This window comes from Gorilla gorilla, chromosome 21, assembly GCF_029281585.2.
Source record: "Gorilla gorilla gorilla isolate KB3781 chromosome 21, NHGRI_mGorGor1-v2.1_pri, whole genome shotgun sequence".
Classification (NCBI taxonomy): domain Eukaryota; kingdom Metazoa; phylum Chordata; class Mammalia; order Primates; family Hominidae; genus Gorilla; species Gorilla gorilla.
The window spans coordinates 52264933-52287232 of NC_073245.2; positions in this window are offsets into that span (position 1 = coordinate 52264933).

Sequence of the window (22300 nt, forward strand, 5' to 3'; positions counted from 1 at the left end):
AATAAATAAAATACAATGGGCTTGTACCTCCTTGCCATACTAGTTCAATTGTAACTACTTTATTAATTGAAATATCAGCAGCAGTAGGGTGCTAACTGCCCAGATTTTACCAAAGAGTCACTAACCATTGTGGAAGTAGCTTGTGCAGTCTGCAAGTTGGGCCCATCTTATAAGTCACTGCATGGATAGTTTTCCTGCAGTCACCAGCAAACCTGTGATATTAAGGGTCCTCTTCCCTCAGTAGTCATTTTCTGTTGGATATCCATTCCAATCAACTGCTGTATCCTTAGGTAACCTTAATTTCTCTTGACAATAGGCATTTCTAAAATCCTAACTAACTGTCACAAAGAAGGTACATGTTATGGAGCTAATACATTTTTGAAGAATCAAATGAGTGCTAAGGAAGGCAGGGCTACCATTGTTTGGAGGAATCATCTGATAAGTATTTGATTTCTTCCAAATGATAAGTCCTGTCTCCTTTCTGATTCACTTTTTTTGAAAAACGTATAAAATGATATATTTTGGGCTCAAATAAGGTCAGTTAGAAATAGCTGGACTCATACCCAAATAGTTTGTTCTAGTTGTGACTAAAACCCTCAGTTGAACTTTTCTCCTTAAGAGAAAAATAACAACTCTCTATATAGACATGGTGATTTGAGGAAATTCTCTGATGTAGCTAATGTAAACAATTATGTATCATTGTTGAGTCTAGGAAACTGGATTCTCCAAATTATTTCTCTTGTAAAAATGTATTTGTTAAGTAAACTGTAGTCCACACCACTTCCTCAGCCTTCTCCAAAGAAACACACTGCTTGAACAATCGAAGGATTACAAATTTGAAAGAGAAATTAAAGTTCATCTCACTGAACTCACTACCAACAGAAGTCACCATTTATTCTGAAAAATCAAGATTATTTCCCAGGGACTGTTTTGCAACTAGCATTGTATTTAGGGAGCTTGAAGAAATATATGCATTTATTCACATTTTAACTATATTTCTTGGCATTCTTTCTGCATCCAGAATTTTTATTTTCTTCTTTTTTTTCAAATTGCAAACAAGCTTCGATCTTATATCAGTAAATTTATTCCCAAGGTGTCTTAGTCGATTTTGTGCTGCTATAACAGAATACCACAGACTGATTAATTGATAGTGAACAGAAATGTATTGGCTCACAGTTCTGGAAACTGAGAACTCCAATACTGAGGTGCTGACATCTGGCAAGGGCCTTTTTGTTGTGTCATTACGTTGCAGGGGGATCACGTGGTGGAAAGGCAAATAGAGGGTTAGAGAGAGACAGAAAAGGGAACCAAACCCACCCTTTTATAAAGAACCCACTGCTTTGATAACAGCCTTAATTCATTTGTGAAGGTTGAGTCCTCATGGCCTGATCACCTGTTAAAGGTCCCGCCTCTTAACACTGTTACAACGGCAATTAAATTTCAACATGAGTTTTGGAAGGCACAAACACTCAAACCATAGCACAAGAGTAAGCAGAAAATATGCCAGAAAGCATGGGAAAATATTACTAAAGACTCATGTCATTAGTACACAAATGAAAAGTTTTCACTTCTGTAGTTATTGTAATCCAAGATTCTCAAACTTCATAGATTGGGAAGATTTGATTTTATACATTGTCAGTTCAATGTTGATTTGGCTAGAAAGATTTGATGTTACTTCTTTAACTATTTGAAACTGAGTGCTAGCTGTGGTCCTTGGGTGCAGTGGAGGGGGAAACGATCTGATGAACTCATGGAGGAACATAGGTTCTGAGAATGAGATGCTTGATTGATACCTGGCTGAGGACTTGCATGCTTGTTCTAAAATGTCTCTTCAGTTGACCTCTTCAAGCTTAATTCACACTACATTGAAGACAAATCAGCTCTTCCTCGTGTGAGGTAGACATCCATAGAAAATACCTGAGTTATCTTATCCCAGGGATAAGATAATCTATCTGTATGCCCAATTCAAGTTTGAAAACTCCTATCTTAGATTATTTTGAGAACTTACATCTTAAACTTTAGATTTTAACAAGAGATAACACATTAAATTTGACAAAAAATATTCATTCCCAGAAGATATTGCAAAAGATTTCTGATCCTTATATTCACTAGTTATTGAAATTCATATTTGGTTTGTCCTTTGGGCATAGAGTTGTTTGAACTAAGAATAATTTATTAATTTAGAAGACACCAATTATTAGTTTTTAGAACAGACCTACTCTACAATTTTCTAACTTTGATGATTGATACATCTCCCCAGAACCTGCCTTAATAATGACTATTCAAACCAAAGATCTGGCATTGTTAAAGGAAGAAGTAAACCATTTTTTAAAATAATCAGAATGTGTTTAAAGAAACTATACTCTTAAAAATATTCATTTTTAATGAGGGCCATGGAAGTTCATCAGCTTCAGAGTCACATGCAATCCGATCCTGGGTGGTTACACTTGTCCCAAAATCCGAACCTCCTCTGTGAAGCATTCGAGACAGAACCTTGTTATTTCTCAGACTTTGGAAAATGCATTGTATTGATGTTATGTAAAAAGCCAAACCTCTGTTCAGTGTAAATAGTTACTCCAGGGCCAACAATCCTAGTGCTTTCCTCTTTTAAAAATGCAAATCCTATGTGATTTTAACTCTGTCTTCACCTGATTCAACTAAAAAAAAGTATTATTTTCCAAAAGTGGCCTCTTTGTCTAAAACAATAAATTTTTTTCATGTTTTAACAAAAAAATATTTATTTTTGAATGTGGTAGATGAAAAACTACATGCAAGATATTTATCTCAAAATTATCAAAAGTCATTGAGTATTTGTGTGCATGTGGTAAGTGTATATATGTGTACATGCTCAGTAACTATGGAAACAAACAAAATAAGTCCTAAAATTGGGGAAATCTTTGTTTACCCAGTGGAGAAAGAGGAGGAACTGACCCTAAATAAGGAAGTCAAAAATGAAACAGTACAGATATTTTGAAGGGCACCAAAAATTGAGCCAGAAATCTAAGTAACTGAGATGATTATAAATAATACACAATAATAAATATAAACCGTATAATTATAAAACCATATACAACTATGTTCCTAATTTTGTCGGCTTTTAAGAAAGCTTGTTTTCTTTAGTGTTTTCTTCTCTAGGAAGCTTAGGAATAACTACATTTACAGCTCATCTATTGCAATTGCCAATACTTTATGATATATAGTTCTGAGTAGGACTAAGATTCTATCCTTCAAATTGCTAACCCATGGCTTCCATTGACTTAATTATTGTTTTTTATTGCATCTTTAAAAATAACTGATACACATTCATTAAGAAAAAATAATGATTATACGTAAATAAATAATACATTATCTGCCTTTGTATACATCTATCTAAATATAATATCTAGGACTTTTAATTGCTAATAAATAAGCATGTTGCCTCCTTTGCACACATAATATGTATGCTGATAATCTTATAATAGTACGATATTTCTATTCTGAAGAAGGCTTTACCATATTCAACTATTTAATCTCAGGAAGGTAGTTCACCTCTAATATATCAATAGCCTCTAACTGCTCTTTGATGCCCACAAGTTGAGACAGGCAGAGCCTCAAGGTGGTTTCCCTAGAATAAACATTGAGCGAAGGATGTGAAGGTGAGTAGCTTATTTGGGAGACGATCTCAGAAAGCACAGCAAGGAAATGAGAAAAGAAAGGAAATAAGACAGTACGGGATGCACAAATGGGTCCATTACTGCTCATTATCCTAGTTGAGTAACTAGGGCTCAACCTCATGAGGGACATCTGTTGATGGTTACAGTACAGAGATGTTATCAAAAGGGTGAGGTAGCTGAGCTATTTTTCTACCAACTTCAATCTGTCATTGATTGAAGACTGTTACAAGGGTCATTGATTCCTTGACACTTGCAGCCTGTCTTATATGGGGGGTTAAGCCCACTCCCAAGCTCTCTAAAACATCTGTTGCAGGTGTTTTCAGGAAGAAGCCTTTAGTAGAAAAAGCAAATACCTAGGAGATATGAGGAAGGCACCAGCAATGACTGTTATAGAGAACAAGAGAGAGAACTGGTGACAAAGGCATCTTCAACCTTCCTGAATTCATCCTTTGCATAGTTTGATAACATATTATTCAGTTTGCTTTGTAGAACAGACAGGAGGTGAATAGTGGTTCAAATAGTTAGGATAATGGTATCCTTCTTTGGCTCTTTTAATTATAAATTATATTCTTAGGCTATTTGACATATTCAGACATCAGTGCAAGAAAATATTTCAAAGTCAAATGTAAACATCTCTTAGGTCTGCCACTGGGGTATATTCCTGCTCCCTCTTTTTCATAGTGTGGTTTCTGGAGAGCCAGATATTATCAAGTCGTGACAACTGTGAGGGCAAAGGAGAAATCAGGAATGAGTTTTTTACACACTCTTTCTGCAGTTATTTCTTTCCGTACTTTCTATAAGGCACCGTGAACCAAATTCCATCTGGTTCCCATGCATTGTAACACTTTAGATATCTGCCTCAGACTTTTCCGGAGATAAACTTCTGGCTAACTTGTTTTAAGGCCTTCTGTCCTGATCCTTTTATATCTCCAACAGTCAGCTTCTGTCAAACTTGTGGGAAATAAAGGATTTTACAGATGCTGATAAAAGATCAGAGGCACAAACCTAGTTTAAAATTCCAAAATCGATATTTAAAAAAGGGATGAAAACCCCCAGGAAACCCCTAGGTTGTCTAAGAAGTCCTCAGTTCAAAGATGGTAATTCAGGGATGAATCTAAGGATCTGAGTGTCAATAGGATCTAGGTTTGATAGGAAAAGAACGATCTTTTTCAGGGTGCCATGGGGACTGTTTGACTTTATGACCACTGTACAAGGTGAAACTATAAGCGAGGCAGTGGGGCCAATGGGAAATTGTGCAGAGGAAAATCATCCATTCTGCTTTTCTCTAATGCTCACTTCTTAATTATTCTGGAGGGAAAAACAAACAAACAGAGACTAGAGATCTCATCGGTTTATCCAAAGATTCCATTTTCATACACAGCCAAATAAGGTTTAAAATGACCAACTGAATAAGGAGACAGCTGTATATCTTCAAGATATTGTATATGATCTTCAAGGTTAAGAGTAAGGGTTGAGGTGCCATTTTTGTGGAATCTTCTAGAACCTGGATTGCAAGGGTTACTTTTCTAAGCAAATGTCTTCACCTGTAGAGTTGGCCTGATTTTGCCTTAAGCCAGGTGAGACAGTCTGACTGTTACAGGATACTGGTGTCAGACACACATTTTCCTTAAATCTGTTAAGACCACTCTGAATCTCAGTACCACTATCATCCACCATGCTAGGCCAGCCTGTAGAACAGGTCTGAGACTTTGTTTTCCAACCAAATTATCCTGTTCCTCTGTGGATCTGAAACCCTGGTCTGAACAGTAGCTCTTCTGCCTTTACCTAGCCAGACAGTTTCTCCAACATTTAGGTTCTCCCCACGCCCCTAACTTCCTCATGAATAAGCAACTTACCTAGATGTCAGTGCTGGTATCTGGAGTCTTTCTGATGTCTGCATGTTCCTGGAATATATTCTCAGTACACCAGCATCTTCATACTCATAGTCTTTCCCAGCTTTTGAAACCTCTACAAGCCAGGTTTTCAGTCTCTAATCTGTCTGTATGGGACTAGCCAGCTGCCCATGATGGGATAATTCCTGCAGACCAATGGCTCAGAACTCTTGACTGCCTTTGTTGTTCAGGTTTCAACACACCTGGAGTCTCAGTCCAACATGTTTATGCTAGAGCTCCCTATGCCAGGGTGATAGAGTCATTTGATGGTCCCAGGATAAGGATGTTAAATCCCTGGCACTTATGACACTAATCTTTGTTTCTAAACAGGGATTGACAAAGACTTTTTAATCAATTAGTGTGCAATTCCACACCCAGGCCAGACATGGTCACATGGTTTTCCTCACTTTATTATTTTACACAGCTAATTCCCAGAGATATCAGTTAAACAAAATCCACATTCTATCCCTAGTGGAAAGCTTGCTGCTAAGGCCAGTGCTTAGGAGAGAAGGCACCACAAGTTGACTCCGAATATGAGTTTCTGGGGAGGGACAACATCACTGGAAGCATGAGACAGGGAGCTGACTAGGGAGAGATAGAAATTGAATCACATTGAAGGATAACTAGGAGCAGAATCTCTAAATGGCCCAATGACACTCAAATTCTTGGTTTTGGCCACACTCAATTCTTCAGCAATCCTGGCTCAGCAGTCCAGGGTCAGAGAAGCAGAGAGCAGATTGATCCAAATATGGGAAGTCCCAGTAGAGCAATATAAAGAGCCACAAATGAATATATTGGGAGGTATCTCAACACTTCCTATTGAGTACGGAACACACAGCATGGCACTAATCTTAGTCATGATGGTGAGCACAGCTTATCAAAGAGCTATAGTACCTCTTAAAGAAGCATTTTGCCAAGCTTAAGATGTGGCTCCCCTTTATCATGGAGAAGAGAAACTGAGATTCAAACAGGATTGCTTTAATGCCACATTAATAATGGCCAAGTGGATCTAATTGTAAACTTGCAATGTTTGTTTATGTGAGTCCTACCTAATTTCCCCAGGATCTTCTGCTCCCAAATTTTTAGAGCTGGAGTCACTACTGCTCCAACCAGTAGACACTCATGAGATCCTGAGCCAACATTGATCAGGCAGGGCATAGACCAGCAATCATGCCCCCAACATTTGTCAGGGCTTGGAATAAAGTCATTGTCTTTTTTGGAGAAGAGGGACAATTATACTCTTTTCTTCATAATTACAACTCTATCCTTGAGATTAGACACACTCACATTAATTCTGTCCCTCTTTCTTATTTTTTATTAACTCGTCTCTATCTCCAGAAGAAGAAAATCCTTTAAACTGGGTATTCAGAGCCCAGGATATTCTTGGGCCTTCATCTTCCAGTAGATGCCTATCCTGTGCCTGATAGATCCAAAGGCAAGGGAAAGCTTCATCTTTGTGTCTTTTTATGTAGTAAATAGGCCTGACAGGCCCTACCTGCATGTCCAGCTCTCTGCTTTCCCTGTGATTGGGCAGGATTGGTAATGACATGTATGCTTGTCATTTAGGATTTCATAGAGGGCAGTAAGAGGCCCTAGTTCTGCCACATGGCCTAAAGAAAGCTCCTAATTTTTTAAACAAAGAAGCTGCATTTTAAGAGGGGATGTTTTCGAGCATTTGTCAAATTTTGATAAACTTTAATTTGGTCACTGTTTTGCTTTTGATCCTTGTCTAAGTATAGCCTTCATGGAAGGGAACCAAAGAAGAGAGGAGGTGCAATTGGAACCATTCTATTAGGTTGGTGCAAAAGTAATTGCGGTTTTTGCCATTGCTTTTAACGGCAAAAACCGCAATTACTTTTGCACCAACCTAATAGTCTCCTAAACTTACTCTGGCCTACTCAAGGGTGTTCTCAAACCCATAATCTAGTATAGGCCAAACTACTGGGCTGCTTGCTGTAGCCCTTCTCATTGACTTACTTGGCTGTTGTCTAGTAAGTTACCATAATGATAACTTATAGCTGATGTTATTGAATCACTGCAAACATTCTCTGGACCACCAAGCTCTAACTAGCAAAGAAAGAGGTTTTGTTAATCTCTACATTTGCCCCTTTCCCCAAAAATAAAAATAAATAAAAAGTAGCCATGTAATGTCATAGCAAATTCATTTGAGCACAGAAGTAATAAGTTCAATTTTATAAAGGTTGGTGCAAAAGTAATTGTGGTTGAAAGTAATGGCAAAACCACAATTACTTTTGCACCAACCTAATACGAGTCAAGCTTCATAAGAGTTATTGGCCATCTGAAGAGCTGTGTTGAGAAGGAATCTGATACCATACCAAAGATCAATGTGAAATCATGATTTGATTAATTAAATATGCTATGAATATGAGAGAGGGGAAACGTTATCATGAGTGCCAAATATTTGTTATTTCATGCCTAGAATACAAGCTTCCATGGATGCATCAGAAATGTGGCCAACACCTACATATGTTCAGAAATAAAGTGTATTTTCTTTATTACTTAAAATATAGCATGATCATATGTCACTTGTTCCCATGATGGATGGATTTACACTTGTAGATCTTGGTTGACAGCACCTCCTTTCACTCTCAAATTTGTCCCAATTTGGACAGTATGTATGATGGTCAGCCTATGAGATTAGTTCCACTACATCCTAAGTCCGAGACTTAAAATTATAGAGTGGAAGGTAAGAGCCTTTCTAAATTATAGTAACTCTCCTAGGGCTCAAATAAAATTGCCTGGCCTTGTCAAAAGTTGACAAAAAATCAAATTCATTGATGTTAAACATAGTATATACATATAGAGAATAATACTTCTAAATTTTTCACCATATGGCTCAAAATTCTATTACATTGTATGTTTCTAGAATGCAGGGTATTATGATTTTGGCATACAATCTAGCATTAGAACACAAATATCTGCTTCTACAGTCACTATGTGTCTGAGAACATAGCACTAAATCCCTAGCTTATACGTGCAAGTGTTAAAATATCTCCAGAAACTTACGTAAACAACACAAAACTCAAAGTGTACACATGCACACATGCAAATGCATATTCTTTAAGTGGAACATATTAGGTTTAGCATTTATACATGAAGCAATATAACTGATGCATATAGTACCTATTTCTGAAACAAGTTCAGCAATGTCTCCTCCAACGCTCCAACTCCATTTTTAAGTCCCAGAATAAATGCCCTTTTATGTCTCAGCAGAAGGCCCAGCCAATTCTGCAAATGGTCTTGGAAAATTGCCTTCAGAATGGAGTCTCTCCAGGGAAGGTTTACTGTAGAAAAAGCAGAGATACATGGGGATTTTCAAGATCCAGAAAAAGGCAAAGGAGGAGGTAGAAGGTAACTTGAAGCAGATGGCATCCATTTCTCTTTACCCAGTAGTTCTATTCATTATTAACAGCAACAGTTTCCACTTGTGTGGAGAACAATTTTGTATTGATCCAATTTAACTTGCTAAATCCACAAGCCCAGGGTCTATATTCCAGGCAGTCCACTGTGGGGAAATTATTCCTATTGGGAACAATGATTTTCTATTTTGGAAACTGGATTCAATTGAATCTGACCCGACAAATATCTGAGGGCTTATTATGTAACACCTCCCTCTCTTTATATTTTATTGTGCCCTGAAGAAATACTAAAATTAACCAAGTGGAAAACTATAAAATAAGACATGGTAAGTGCCATGATCAGAGTAAATAATTAACAAATTGCTCAGATGTTAGGAAGATTTTATTCAACTGAAGTAACCAGCAAAGAATTCAGGAAGGAAATACCATTTTAAATTTTCCCAAATAGATGGGTAGATTTTTAATGGGAAACAAGAGGGACTACCATTCTTGGAGGAATTCACCCAGCATATGCAAAGGCACACAGGGAGAGACTTCAAGAGGCTTGTATTTGGAGAGCAAGATTATTTTACTAGATTAAGATTACATAAAGTACCAAAAAACTATGGCATGTTTAATAAATTTCAGTTCAATCTATTTGTGAAATAATTTATCCAAAACTCATAGAAGATATTATTTTATCACCCTATAATCTAAATGCACATCAATGAGAATTTGAACAAGTTGACACTAAAATATTCCAAATAACTCTTTGAAGAAAGAGAAAGCAAAAACTGGAAAATAATGAGAATGAGGATGCTACCAATCTAAGGTTATTATCTGTAGGTAAAGCTTTCTTATCAGGCAAAGTCACATCAATGTATGGTTTTACTGAACAAGAAAGAATAAAAAATACCTAAGTATTTATATCAAGAAGTTAGTATTAAGCACAACAAATTAAGCATAAAGAAAAAAGGATGAAGCATATAAAAGTAGAAACTAATGAATTAAAATAAAAGCAAAGCAAACATAAATGGTGGGAAGAGAACAACATAAATATAAAGACAAATAGAACTGATCAGTTATATAACATCAGATATTAGAGTAAATAAATGATAAGAATCTGACGCATCCATTGAGGCAAACAAATGTTAGTGTCAAAGACAAGAATATTTTTAATAAAAAAAATTACCAAAACATACTCAAGAAAAAATATAGTCTAAATAAACCAATAACCTGAGAAAATGGCAGAGAGCTGGGTGAGAGAATTTAGCAAGGGCCATTGTGTTTTCCAATGAGTTATTAGAAATTTTAGAAAAATACAATTTCCATGAGAAAATAATAGTTACATGCCATGAAATATTATGCAATGCATCCCAGTTAAATTGAGTCATCTGGAAGAATCCAAATAAAATTGAATCCAACAAAACCAGGTAAGCTTTAACCTAGCAATACAATTTACTAGAATATAAAAAACCAAGCTCTCTCCAGCATGCAAAGATACAGCCAGAAAGTAGCTGTCTACAAGCCAGGAAGAGGGCCCTCACCAGAACCTGACCATGTCAACCTCCAGAACTATGAGAAATAAAAGTCTGTCGTTTAAGAAAAAAAAAAAAAAAACAGACAACAAAAACAAAAAACACCAGCACCAATAGCAACAATCCTATAGCTTTAATATGATATATCAGTAGGCCAAAAGAGAAAATATTATATTTATTTTAGTGGCAGAAATGACACTTTATATAATTCAATTAAAAGTTAATACTACTATAACCAGAATTTTTTTATGATAAAAGATAACTTTTTTAAGCAGCACAATCTAGCATAAAAGTAGAACCATTCTTTCAAAGTCAGGAACAAGGTGAGAAATGTTGCTTTATTATTTTTTAAGCTTGTTTGTAAAGTTCTAGCAAGGGCAATAAGATAAGAAACAAAATAAATAATAATTAAGAAGACAGTTCTATCACTATTCACTGAGGATATGATTCAGAAAATACAGAATCTTAAAAAATGTTTAAATTTATGAAAAATATAAATTACCTAAATATACTAAGAAAGCCTAAATATGAAAAAGAAATATAAATAACCCAATATAAAATCAAATACTTTATTTAGTCAAAAACAAGATAAATAATACAATGAAAATATTAATTATAAGAGCAATTATCTGTATGTTCATGAAATTACACACTAACTTCATAAATAAAACCTATTAAGTCCAAACTAATAATACAATATAATTAAAGTCCTGATTAACAAGGTTAAGGTGGGGTTTGAGATCACTGAGATTTTAAAGTAAACAACTTTTTCCTACTCAAGAGAAAGACCGATTTGTTTATTAATGTCAGATTCTATAAAATTAAAATGTATGTTATAATAATATAAAGAATAAAAGAATAGAATAGGAAATATAGCTTCTAAACTAGAGCAATGTACATTTTACTTCTAGGAAAGTCTTGATAACACGTATCAGACCAATCCTCCCACAGATTACGACTATAATTCCTGGTGTGTTAATCTGTTTTCACACTGCTATAAAGCAGTGTGAAACACTACCTAGACTGTGTAATTTATAAACGAAAGAGGTTTAATTGACTCACAGTTCTGCGGATGGCTGAGGAGGTCTCAGGAAACTTATAATTATGGCAGAAGGCAAAGGGGAAGCGAGGTACATCTTACACGGCAGCAGGAGAGGGAGAGAAAGCAAAGGGGGATCTCCCAAAAACTTTTAAAGCCATTAGCTCTTATGAGAACTCTCTCACTATCACAGGAACAGCATGGGGTAAAGCGCCCCCATGATCCAATCACCTACCACCAGGTCCCTCCCTCGATACCTCAACACGTGGGGATTACTATTTGAGATGAGATTTGGGTGGGGACACAGAGCCAAACCATATCACCCGGACAAAAATTAAGCCAGCCAGTCAGCAAGCAAATAAATAAGCAAAAAAACTATCTGAAAGCATTGAAGAGGACTAAAAGCAAGCAGATAATGAAGCTTAGCTGACATTTTAAAGAATAAAAGAGCATGGGTGAGTTTTCCCTTTTAAGAGCTTTTCTTTGTTGGCAGAATTCAATCTGAATTGTGCTATAGGGCTACAGCTCTTTATGGAATACCTAAAGTCCTACTTTCTTGACAAACCAGAGAACAGGTCACTGGGTGATATGGTTTGGCTCTGTGTCCCCACTCAAATCTCATCTTGAATTGCAATCCCCACATGTCAGAGGACAGACCTGGTGGGAGGTGACTGGATCATGGGGGTGGGTTTTTCTGATGCTGTCCTGGTGCTAGTGAGTGAGTTCCCATGAGATCTGCTGGTTTAAAAGTGTGGCACTTTCCCCTTTCTCTCTCTCTTGCTGCTGTGTAAGACTTGCCTTGCTTTCCCTTCTGTCATGATTGTAAGTTTCCTGAGGCCTCCCCAGTCATGCAAAACTGTGAGTCAATTAAACCTCTTTTCTTTATAACTTACCCACTCTCAGGTAGTTCTTTATAGCAGACTAAATACAGACTAAACCATGGGGAAACTGGAAAGCAAGGAAGGAAAACCTCAGAAAATAGGAAAGATTTTAAAGCAGCTATTCTAACTATGCCCAAAGACATAAAGTAAAGTATGCTCATAATAAACAAAGAGATAGGGAGTCTCAGCAAATGAGTAAAAATTACTTAAAAAAGGGAATTCTACAATGGAACATTACACTACCTAAAATAAACTATTGGAGAATGAGGAAGTGGAAATAGAAAAAGACAAAACAAAAATTAATTCATTACAAAAGTCAAAAAGGAAAAGAAATTAAAAAGAATAAGCAGAACAAATAGCAGTCATAGCAAAAGATTAAAAAATAAATCAAATTGAAGCCACAAATGTAAAAGGAGGAAACTCTCCATATAAAACATGACAATGATCAGGCTTGAATAGGTAGATAGAAAGATAGATAGATAGATAGATAGATAGATAGATAGATAGATAGATAGATAGATTAGATAGATAGATAGATAGCTATAGATGAAATAAAGACACATAACTGAATCCAATTGTATGAAAATCAATTGAATACTGGATTTGAAAAGCATAGTATCTACTGGAACATTTATGGAACAATTGGAGAAATAAAACATGGATCGAATGTTAGATAATATTGCTGAATAGATGTTAAAAGGTCTAGGTATAATAAAAGGTAAAAGATTTATATGATCTGAAAAGAAACCAGAGTATAGTCTAGATATTACAATGACATTGTGATTATGTAAGAGAGTGACTTTATTCTTAGGATAAACCTGCGGAAGTATTTAGGGAAAAAGTTAAGTTATGCTTTCAGCTTACCTCCAAATGATTCAACAGATAAAAATGTACCATATTTGGAAAGACAGTGAAACAGAGAAGGTGGGGGAGAGAAAACAAATGTGACAAAATGATAATAAATGGTAAATCTAAGTGTTGGATGTATTTGTATTATTTCAGTTTTTCTGGTTGTTTGAAAATATTTAATATAAAGTATTGAGAAAAGTAAATACATGTTAGTAAAAAGAAGCAAGATAATAAAACCTTTAAAACATCATTGAAAAATATTCATGTGTATGCTTATGTGGGGGGTCTGTGCTATTCCCAAGAGATCCAGATAAACTCCCTAAAATTTCTACCACCTAACCCTTTTTTTTGTTTTTTTGTTTTATTTTGTTTTCTGACAGGGTCTTGCTCTGTCACCCAGTTTGGAGTGCAGTTGCCCAATCTTGCTGATCTTGGCTCACTGCAACACCTGCCCCTCAGGTTCAAGTGATGCTCCCACCTCAGCCTCCCAAGTAGCTGGGACTACAGCACACACCATCATGCCCTACTAACTTTTGTATTTTTAGTAGAGACAGGGTTCCACCATGTTGTCCAGGCTGGTATCAGACTCTTGAGCTCAAGTAATCCACCCAACTTGGTCTCCCAAAGTGCTGGGATTACAAGCATGAACCACAATGCCCAGCCTAACCCAATTCTAAAATAAGACTTTAGGAGAGTGAATTTATTACCACTGAACTGTACAATTAGAAGTGGTAAAGATGGTAAATTATGTATGCATATTTTGCCTCAATAAAAATAAATTTTGTTTTATTTTAAATAAAAACGAATTTAAAAGAGGGTAAAGAAATTTAAAAAAAGATCACTCATATCTTACTTTCACCTGATTTAGGATTTACTCTTGAACAAAACTAGTTATAACTATATCATGATATTGACCAGTTCTAGTTGTGAAGTGATTTTTATGTTGATTCAAAATCTATCCCACCATTTTTTCCCACTCTTATCCTTAAACCTATCACTAGGAATATATAAAACATGGCCAACCCTTATCCCATTTTCAGAGCTCAAGAAATTTGTAGTCAATGCACGTGATTCCTGGGCTTTCTCTCTTTCAAGCTAAGAAAATTGAATTCTTTTGCAAGATCCTCACAGAATACAGTATTTTATATTAAAACTGAGCAAACTACTCCAATTTGGATTTGGAAGAGAACACAGCTATCCTTGCTTTTTACCCCTCTATCTAGCATTCTGAGAAGAGCTTAAGAAGAAAAGGACTATCACTTTGGGAAAAGGATCTTCTGTCCAAGTGTGTACTCTGGTTCAGGTATCAGTGCTGGCAGTCAACTTTGGGTAAGCTGATGGGCTGTCCATTTGCACACGTTTTCCTGAGGCTAGATGAAAGTTTACAGGGAAGGAATTCTACTTGAGAATGAAAGCTTTCAACTTCAGTACTGGAAATTTTACTTATTATGTGACCTTTGACACATCACCATCTTTTGGTATCTGCAGGACTTAAGTAGTTAAGTAACAGAAAATCCAACTCAAAATAATTTAACCTAAAAAGGAAATATGTTGGTTGTTGAACAAAGTATTTTAAGATTAGTGAATCATATATGGATGTACCCAAGAACTCAAATGATATTATTTGATCTCAGTCTCTCTTTAGTCTCAGCTTTCCTCTCTTTTGGCATCCTATTGATGGTAAGATGTCTATCATCCTCTTCCGATTCACATTCTCTCAGCTACCCCAAGGTGAAAATAAGTTATCTTTTATCAAATTTCCAACAGAAGTTCCAAAAACTTATCTTATTTACACACAACAAAAAGATTTATGCTCATTTTACAAGGACACAAAGCAGCCAAGTGGAAGGTGTGCTTCCTTAAACATGTTATGGGAGGAGGGAGGCAGAGCAACATGGTGGAATAGAAGGCTCCCCTAATTGTCCCCCTCACAAGGACACCAATTTAACAACTATCTACACAAGAAAAACACCTTCATCAGGTGAGCACTCACAGTACCTCGTTTTAACTTCATATCGCTGAAAGACACAATGAAGAGATAGAAAAGCAGTCTTGAATCACCCACCACATATACCCTACTTCACCTACAGCGGTAGCATGGTGCAAAGTGTGTTTTTTGTGCTGTCAAAGGGACAGAGCAGCAATTAGCAGGCACTGAACTCAGGGCTGTCCTGTTATATAGCAGAAAGGAAAACCAGACCAGACTCAGCTCATGTCCTCCCATGGAGGGAGCACTTAAACCAGCCCTAGCCAGAAAGGAATCACCAATTGCAGTGGTCAGAACTTGAGTTCCTATAAACCTCACCACTGCAGGCTAAGGTGCTATGGGGCCCTAATAAACTTGAAAGGCAGTCTAGGTCACAAAGACTGCAACTTTTACCCAAGTCTTAGTGCTGAACTGGGCCCAGAAACAGTGAACTAGTGGGGCACATGAGCTAACAAGACACCAGCTGGGGCTTCAGAAGGAGTGCTAACATGAACCCTCCCCTAACTCCAGGCTGCACAGCTCATGGCTCCAAATGAGACCTATTCATTCCACTTGAGGAGAGGAGAGGGTAGAGTGGGGAGAACTTTGTCTTCATCGTGGATACCAGCTCAACCACAACAGGATAGGGCACAGGTTAAAGTTGTAAAGCCCTCTTTCCATGTCCTAGCTCCAAGAGGACATTTCTAGGCACACCCTGTGCCAGAAGGCAACCCACTACCTTGAAGGGAAGGACCCAGAATTGGAAGAATTTATCACCTGCTAACTGAAGGGCCCCTGGTCCCTGAAAAACCAGCAGTGATACACAGGTACTATGTTGAGGGCCTTGGGTGAGGCTCTGAGAATTGCTGGCTTCAGGTGAGACTCAAAATATTCTCAGCTTTGGTGACTATGGGTTTTCAGAAAAACAGAGAGCAAAGTAAAGGGGACTTTGCCTTGCACTTATGTACTAGCTCAGCCACAGGAGAGCAGAGCACCAAGTGGGTTCTGAGAGTACTCAATTCCAGAATTTGGATCTTGGACAGCACTTTTGAACCTACCATGGGTCAGAGGGGAGCCCACTGCCCTGAAGGGTGAGTCTCAGGCCAGCAAGCATTTTCCACAAGTTGATGCAAGAGCCCTTGGGCCTTCAGGGAACATCAGCAGTAGTCTGGCAGTACTCCCCATGGACCTGTGGCGGTGATAGCAATACGACGAGGCTCCTTTGCCTTCTAAAGGAGACAGGAGAGTTGGAAGAAATGCATCTTTTGGTTTGAGTGCCAGCTAAGCTACAGCACAAAACAATACCAAGTAGACATCTAGGTTTTTGACTCTAGTCCCTGGCTCCCAGGTGACACTTCTGGACTCACCAGGGGTCAAGGGTAACTGCTTGCCCTGAGGGGAAGAATACAAGACTGGCTGACTTCACCACCTGCTGATTGTAGACCTCCGGGACCTTGAGCAAACATAGGCAGTAGCAGGAATCAGTTACCACAGGCCTTGGGCAACACCCAGTGCTGTACAGGATTCAGGTCTGACGAAGTACAGTCATGGTGCTGGTGGCCACAGGGGGGCTTGTGTCACTCCACCCCTAGTTTTAAGTGGCTCAGAAAAGAAAGAGAGAGAGACCCTGTTCATTTGGGAGAAAGTAAGGAAAGAGAACAAGATTCTCTGCCTGATAATTCAGAGAATTCTTCTAGATCTTGTCCGAGACCATCAAGGCAGCTCCTGTACAAGTGTGTAACAATCACAGTATTACTGGGCTTGGGGTACCCCCTAAAGCAGACGCAACTCAGATCACAACAGTCAAGTAATTTCAAATATCTGGAAAGCTTCACCAACAGAGACGGCTACAAATAAGCCAAGACAGTGAAGACTAATATAAATATCAACTCCTCAATGCCCAGACACAGATGAACATCTACAAGTATAAAGGCATTCCGGGAAAAAGATGACCTCACAAAATGAACTAAATAAAGCACCAAGGACAAATCCTGGAGAAACTGAGATATTTGACCTTTCAGACAGAGAATTCCAAATAGCTGTTTTGACGAAACTCAAAGAAATTCAATATAACACAGAGAAGGAATTCAGAATTCAATTAAATAAATTTAACAAACAGATTGAAATAATTTTTAAAAATCAAGCAGAAATTCTGGAGCTGAAAAGCACAATTGGCATACTGAAGAATACATTAAAGTCTTCTAATAGCAGAACTGATCAAACAGAAGAAAGAATCCATGAGCTATTAGTGAGTTTAAGATAAGCTAGTTGAAATCACAGAGAAGACAAAATAGAAAAGAATAAAAATAATGAAGCATGCCTACAAAAACTAGAAAAAATAGCCTCAAAAGGGCAAATCTAACAGTTATTAGCCTTAAAGAGATGGTAGAGAAACAGATAGGGGTAGAAAGATCATTCAAAGAAGTAATAACAGGGAACTTCCCAAACCCCAATATCTTATACTTTGATATATCAATATCCAACTACAAGAAGGTTATATAGCATCAAGGAGATTTAACCCAAAGAAGAAATACCTGAAGAAATACCTGAGAAGCATTTAATAACTAAACCACCAAAGATCAAGAATAAATAAAAAATCCTAAAAGCAGCAAAATAAAATAAACAAATAACATACAATGGAGCTCCAATACATTTGGCAGCAGACTTTTCAGTGGAAACCTGACAGGCCAGGAGACAGTGGCATGACATATTTAAAGGGCTGAAGGAAAACGTTTTTTACCCTAGAATAGTATATCTGGCAAAAATATCCTTCAAACATGAAGAAGAAATAAAGACTTTCCCAGACAAAGAAAGGCTGAGGGATTTCATTAACACTAAACCTGTCCTACAAGAAATGCTAAGGGGGTGCTTCAATCAGGAAGAAAGGGACATTAAAGAGATATAAGAAATCATATGAAGGTACAAAACTCACTTGTAGTAAGTACTCAGAAAAAACACAAAATATTATAATACTGTAACTGTGGTGTGTAAACTACTCTTATCCTAAGTAAAAAGACTAAATGATGAACCCATTAAAAATAATAACTGCGGTTGGGCGTGGTGGCTCACACCTGTAATCCCAGCATTTTGGGAGGCTAAGGCAGGCAGATCACAAGATCAGGAGTTCGAGATCAGTCTGGCCAACATGGTGAAACCCTGTCTCTACTAAAAAAAATACAAAAATTAGCAGGGCATGGTGGTGTGTGCCTGTAATCCCAGCTACTCGGGAGGCTGAGGCAGGAGAATTGCTTGAACCTCGTAGGCGAAGGTTGCAGTGAGCCAAGATCATGCCATTGCACTCCAGCCTGGGGACAGAGCAAGACTCCATCTCCAATAATAATAATAACTACAAGATTTTAATACATAGTCAAATAAGATATAAATAGAATAAATAAACAAAAAGATACAAAGCAGGGGGATGAAGTTAAGGCATAGTTTTTATTAGTTTTCTTTTTGCTCGTTTGTTTACGCAAACAGTGTTAAGTTGTTATCAGCTTAAAATAATGGGTTTTAAGATAGTATTTGCAAGCCTCATGGTAACCCCAAACCAAAAAACAAACAACAGATAAACAAGTAAAAAGCAAGAAAATAAATCATATCACCAGGGAGAATCACCTTCACTAAAGGAAGACAGAAAGGAAAGAAAGAAAGAAGGAAGAGAAGACTACAAAACAACCAGAAAACAAATAACAAAATGGCAGGAGTAAGTCCTCATTTATCAATAAGAAAGTTGAATATAAATGGACTAAACTCTCCAATCAAAAGACATAGAATGGCTGAATGGATCAAAAAGAAAAAGACCCATTGATCTGTTGCCTACAAGAACATACATTGCCTAAAAATACACAAAAGAGCTGAAAATAAAGGGATGGAGAAACATACTCCATGCCAGTGGAAACCAAAAAATAGCAGGAGTAGCTATACTTATATAAGACCAAATATATTTTAAGACAAAAACTGTAAGAAGAGACAAAGAAGTTCACTATATAATCATAAAGGGGTTGATTCAACAATAGGGCATAACAATTTTAAATGTATATGTACCCAACACTGGAGCACCCAGATATATAAAGGAAATATTATTAGAGCTAAAAAGAGAGATAGTACCCAATAAAATAATAACTGGAGACTTCAACATCCCACTTTCAGCACTGGACAGGATCTTCCACACAGAATATTGACAAAGAAATGTGTGACCTAATCTGCACTATAGACCCAATGGATCTAATAGATATTTACAAACGTTTCATTCAACAGCTGCAGAATACACATTCTTTTCCCCAGCACATGGATCATTCTCAAGGATTGACCATATGTTACTTCACAAAATAAGTCTTAAAACATTTTTAAAAATTGAAATAATGTCAAGTAACTTCTTGGATCACAATGGAACAAAACCAGAAATCAATAACGAGGAATTTGGGAAACTATGCAAATAAATAAAAATTAAACAATATGCTCCTGAATGACATGTGGTTCAATGAGGAAATTAAGAAGGAAATTGAAAATTTTCTTGAAACAAATGATAATGGAAACACAACAGGTCAAACCTTATGGAACACAGCAAAAACAATACTAAGACAGAAGTTTAAATCTGTAAGTGTCTACAAAAAAAGAAGAAAATGTTCAAATAAATAATTGAATGGTGCATTTTAAAGAAGGAGAAAAGCAAGAGCAAACAAACCCAAAATTAGTAGTAGAAAAAAAAGATCAGAGCAGAAATAAATGAATTTGAAATGAAGAAAACAATACACAAGACCAACGAAACAAAAAGTCAGCTTTTTGAAAATTTAAACAAAATTGACAAATCTTTAGCTAGACTAACTAAGAAAAAAAGAGAGAAGATCCAAATAAATAAAAGCACACATGAAAAAGGAGACATTGCAACTGATGCTGCAGAAATTGAAAGGATTACTAGTGGCCACAATGAGCAACTATACGCCAAAAAATTGGAAAATCTAGAAAAACAGACAAATTCCTAGACACATGCAACCTAACATGATTGTACCAGGAAGAAATTCAAAACCTGAACAGACCAATAACAAATAGCAAGATTGAAGCCATAGCAAAAAGCCTCCCAGAAAAGAAAAACTGAGGACCCAGTAGCTTCAGTGCTGAATTCTACCAAACATTTAAAGAAGAACTAATACCAATCCCACTCAAACTATTCTAAAAAATAGAGGAGGAGGAAATACTTCCATATTTATTCTACGAGGCCAGTATTACTTTGATACCACAACCAGACAAAGACACATCAAAAAAAGAAAACTGCAAGCCAATATCACTGATGAATATTGGTGCAAAATTATCAACAAAATACTAGAAAACCAAATTCAACAATACATTAGAAAGATCATTCATCATGTCCAAGTAAGATTTATTCCTGGGATGCAAGGATGGTTCAACATATGCAAGTCAATCAATGTTATACATTGCATCAACACACTGAAGAACAAAAACCATACGATCATTTCAATTGATGCTGAAAAAGCATCTGATAAAATTCAACATCTTTTAATGATAACCCTCTCAAAAACTGGGGATAGAAAGAACATACCTCTGTATAATAAAAGCCGTATATGACAGATCCACAACTAGTATCATACTGAATGGGAAAAAACTGAAAGCCTTTCCTCTAAGATCTGGAACATGACAAGGATGCCTACTTTTACCACTGTTACTAAACACAGTACTGAAGTCCTAGCTAGAGCAATCAGACAAAACAGAGAAATAAAGGGCATCCAAATTGGAATGGAAGAAGTCAAATTATCCTTGTTTGCAGGTGATATAATCTTAAATTTGTGTGACCCTAAAGGCTTCATACACACAAAATAAAACTATTAAAACTGATAAAAGAATTTAGTAAAGTTGCCAGATACAAAATCAACATACATAAAACAGCAGCATTTTTATATGCTAATAGTGAACAATCTGAAAAAGAAATAAAAAGATAATCCCATTTAAAATAGCCACAAATAAAATTAAGTGCTAGGTATTAATTTAACCAAAGAAGTGGAAGATCCCTATAATAAAAACTGTAAAATACTGATGAGGCTGGGCACAGTGGCTCATGCCTATATTCCCCGCATTTTGGGAGGCTGAGGCAGGTGGATCATATGAGATCAGGAGTTCAAGACCAGTCTGGACAACATGGTGAAACCCCATCTCTACTAAAAATATAAAAATTAGCCAGACATGGTGACAGAAGCCTGTAATCCCAGCTACTTGGGAGGCTGAGGCAGGAGAATCACTTGAACCCTGGAGGCGGAGTTTGCCGTTAGCTGATAATGCACTGTTGCACTCCAGCTTGAGCAACAAGGGTGAAATTCTGTCTAAAAATAAAAAAACTGATGAAAGAAATTGAAGAGAATGCCAAAAAATTAAAAGATAGTCCATGTTTATGGACTGGTAGTATCTATCTATCTAATATATATATAATTTTTTTTTGAAACTGTGTCTCACTCTGTCATCCAGGCTGGAGTGCAGTGGCACAATCTGCTCACTGCTACCTCAACCTCCTGGGCTCAAGTGATCCTCCCACCTAAGCCTCCCAAGTAGCTGGGATTACAGTCATGTGCCACCATGCCTGGATAATTTTTGTATTTTTTTATAGATACGGGGTTTTGCCATGTTGCCCAGGTTGGTCTCAAACTCCTGGGCTCAAAAACTGCCCACCTTAGCCTCTCAAAGTGTTGGGACTACAGGCATGAGCCACCATGCCTAACTCAATATTGTTAAAATGTCCATGCTACCCAAGGCAATCTACAGATTTGAGGCAATCCCTATCAAAATGTTAATGATACTCTACACAGAAATAGAAAAAAAAAATCCTAAAATTTATATGGAACCACAAAGACCCAGAATAGACAAAGCTATCTTAAGGAAAAAGAACAAAGCTAGAGAAATAACAGTACCTGACTTCAAGTTATACTTCAGAGCTATAGTAACAAAAACAGCATGGTACTGGCATTAAAAACAGACACATAGACCAATAAAACAGAATAGAGTACCCAGAAGCAAATCCACACATCTACAGTGAACTCATTTTTGACAACGGTGCCAAGAATGTACACTAGGAAAAAGTGTCTCTTCAATAAATGGTGCTGTGAAAACTGGATATACA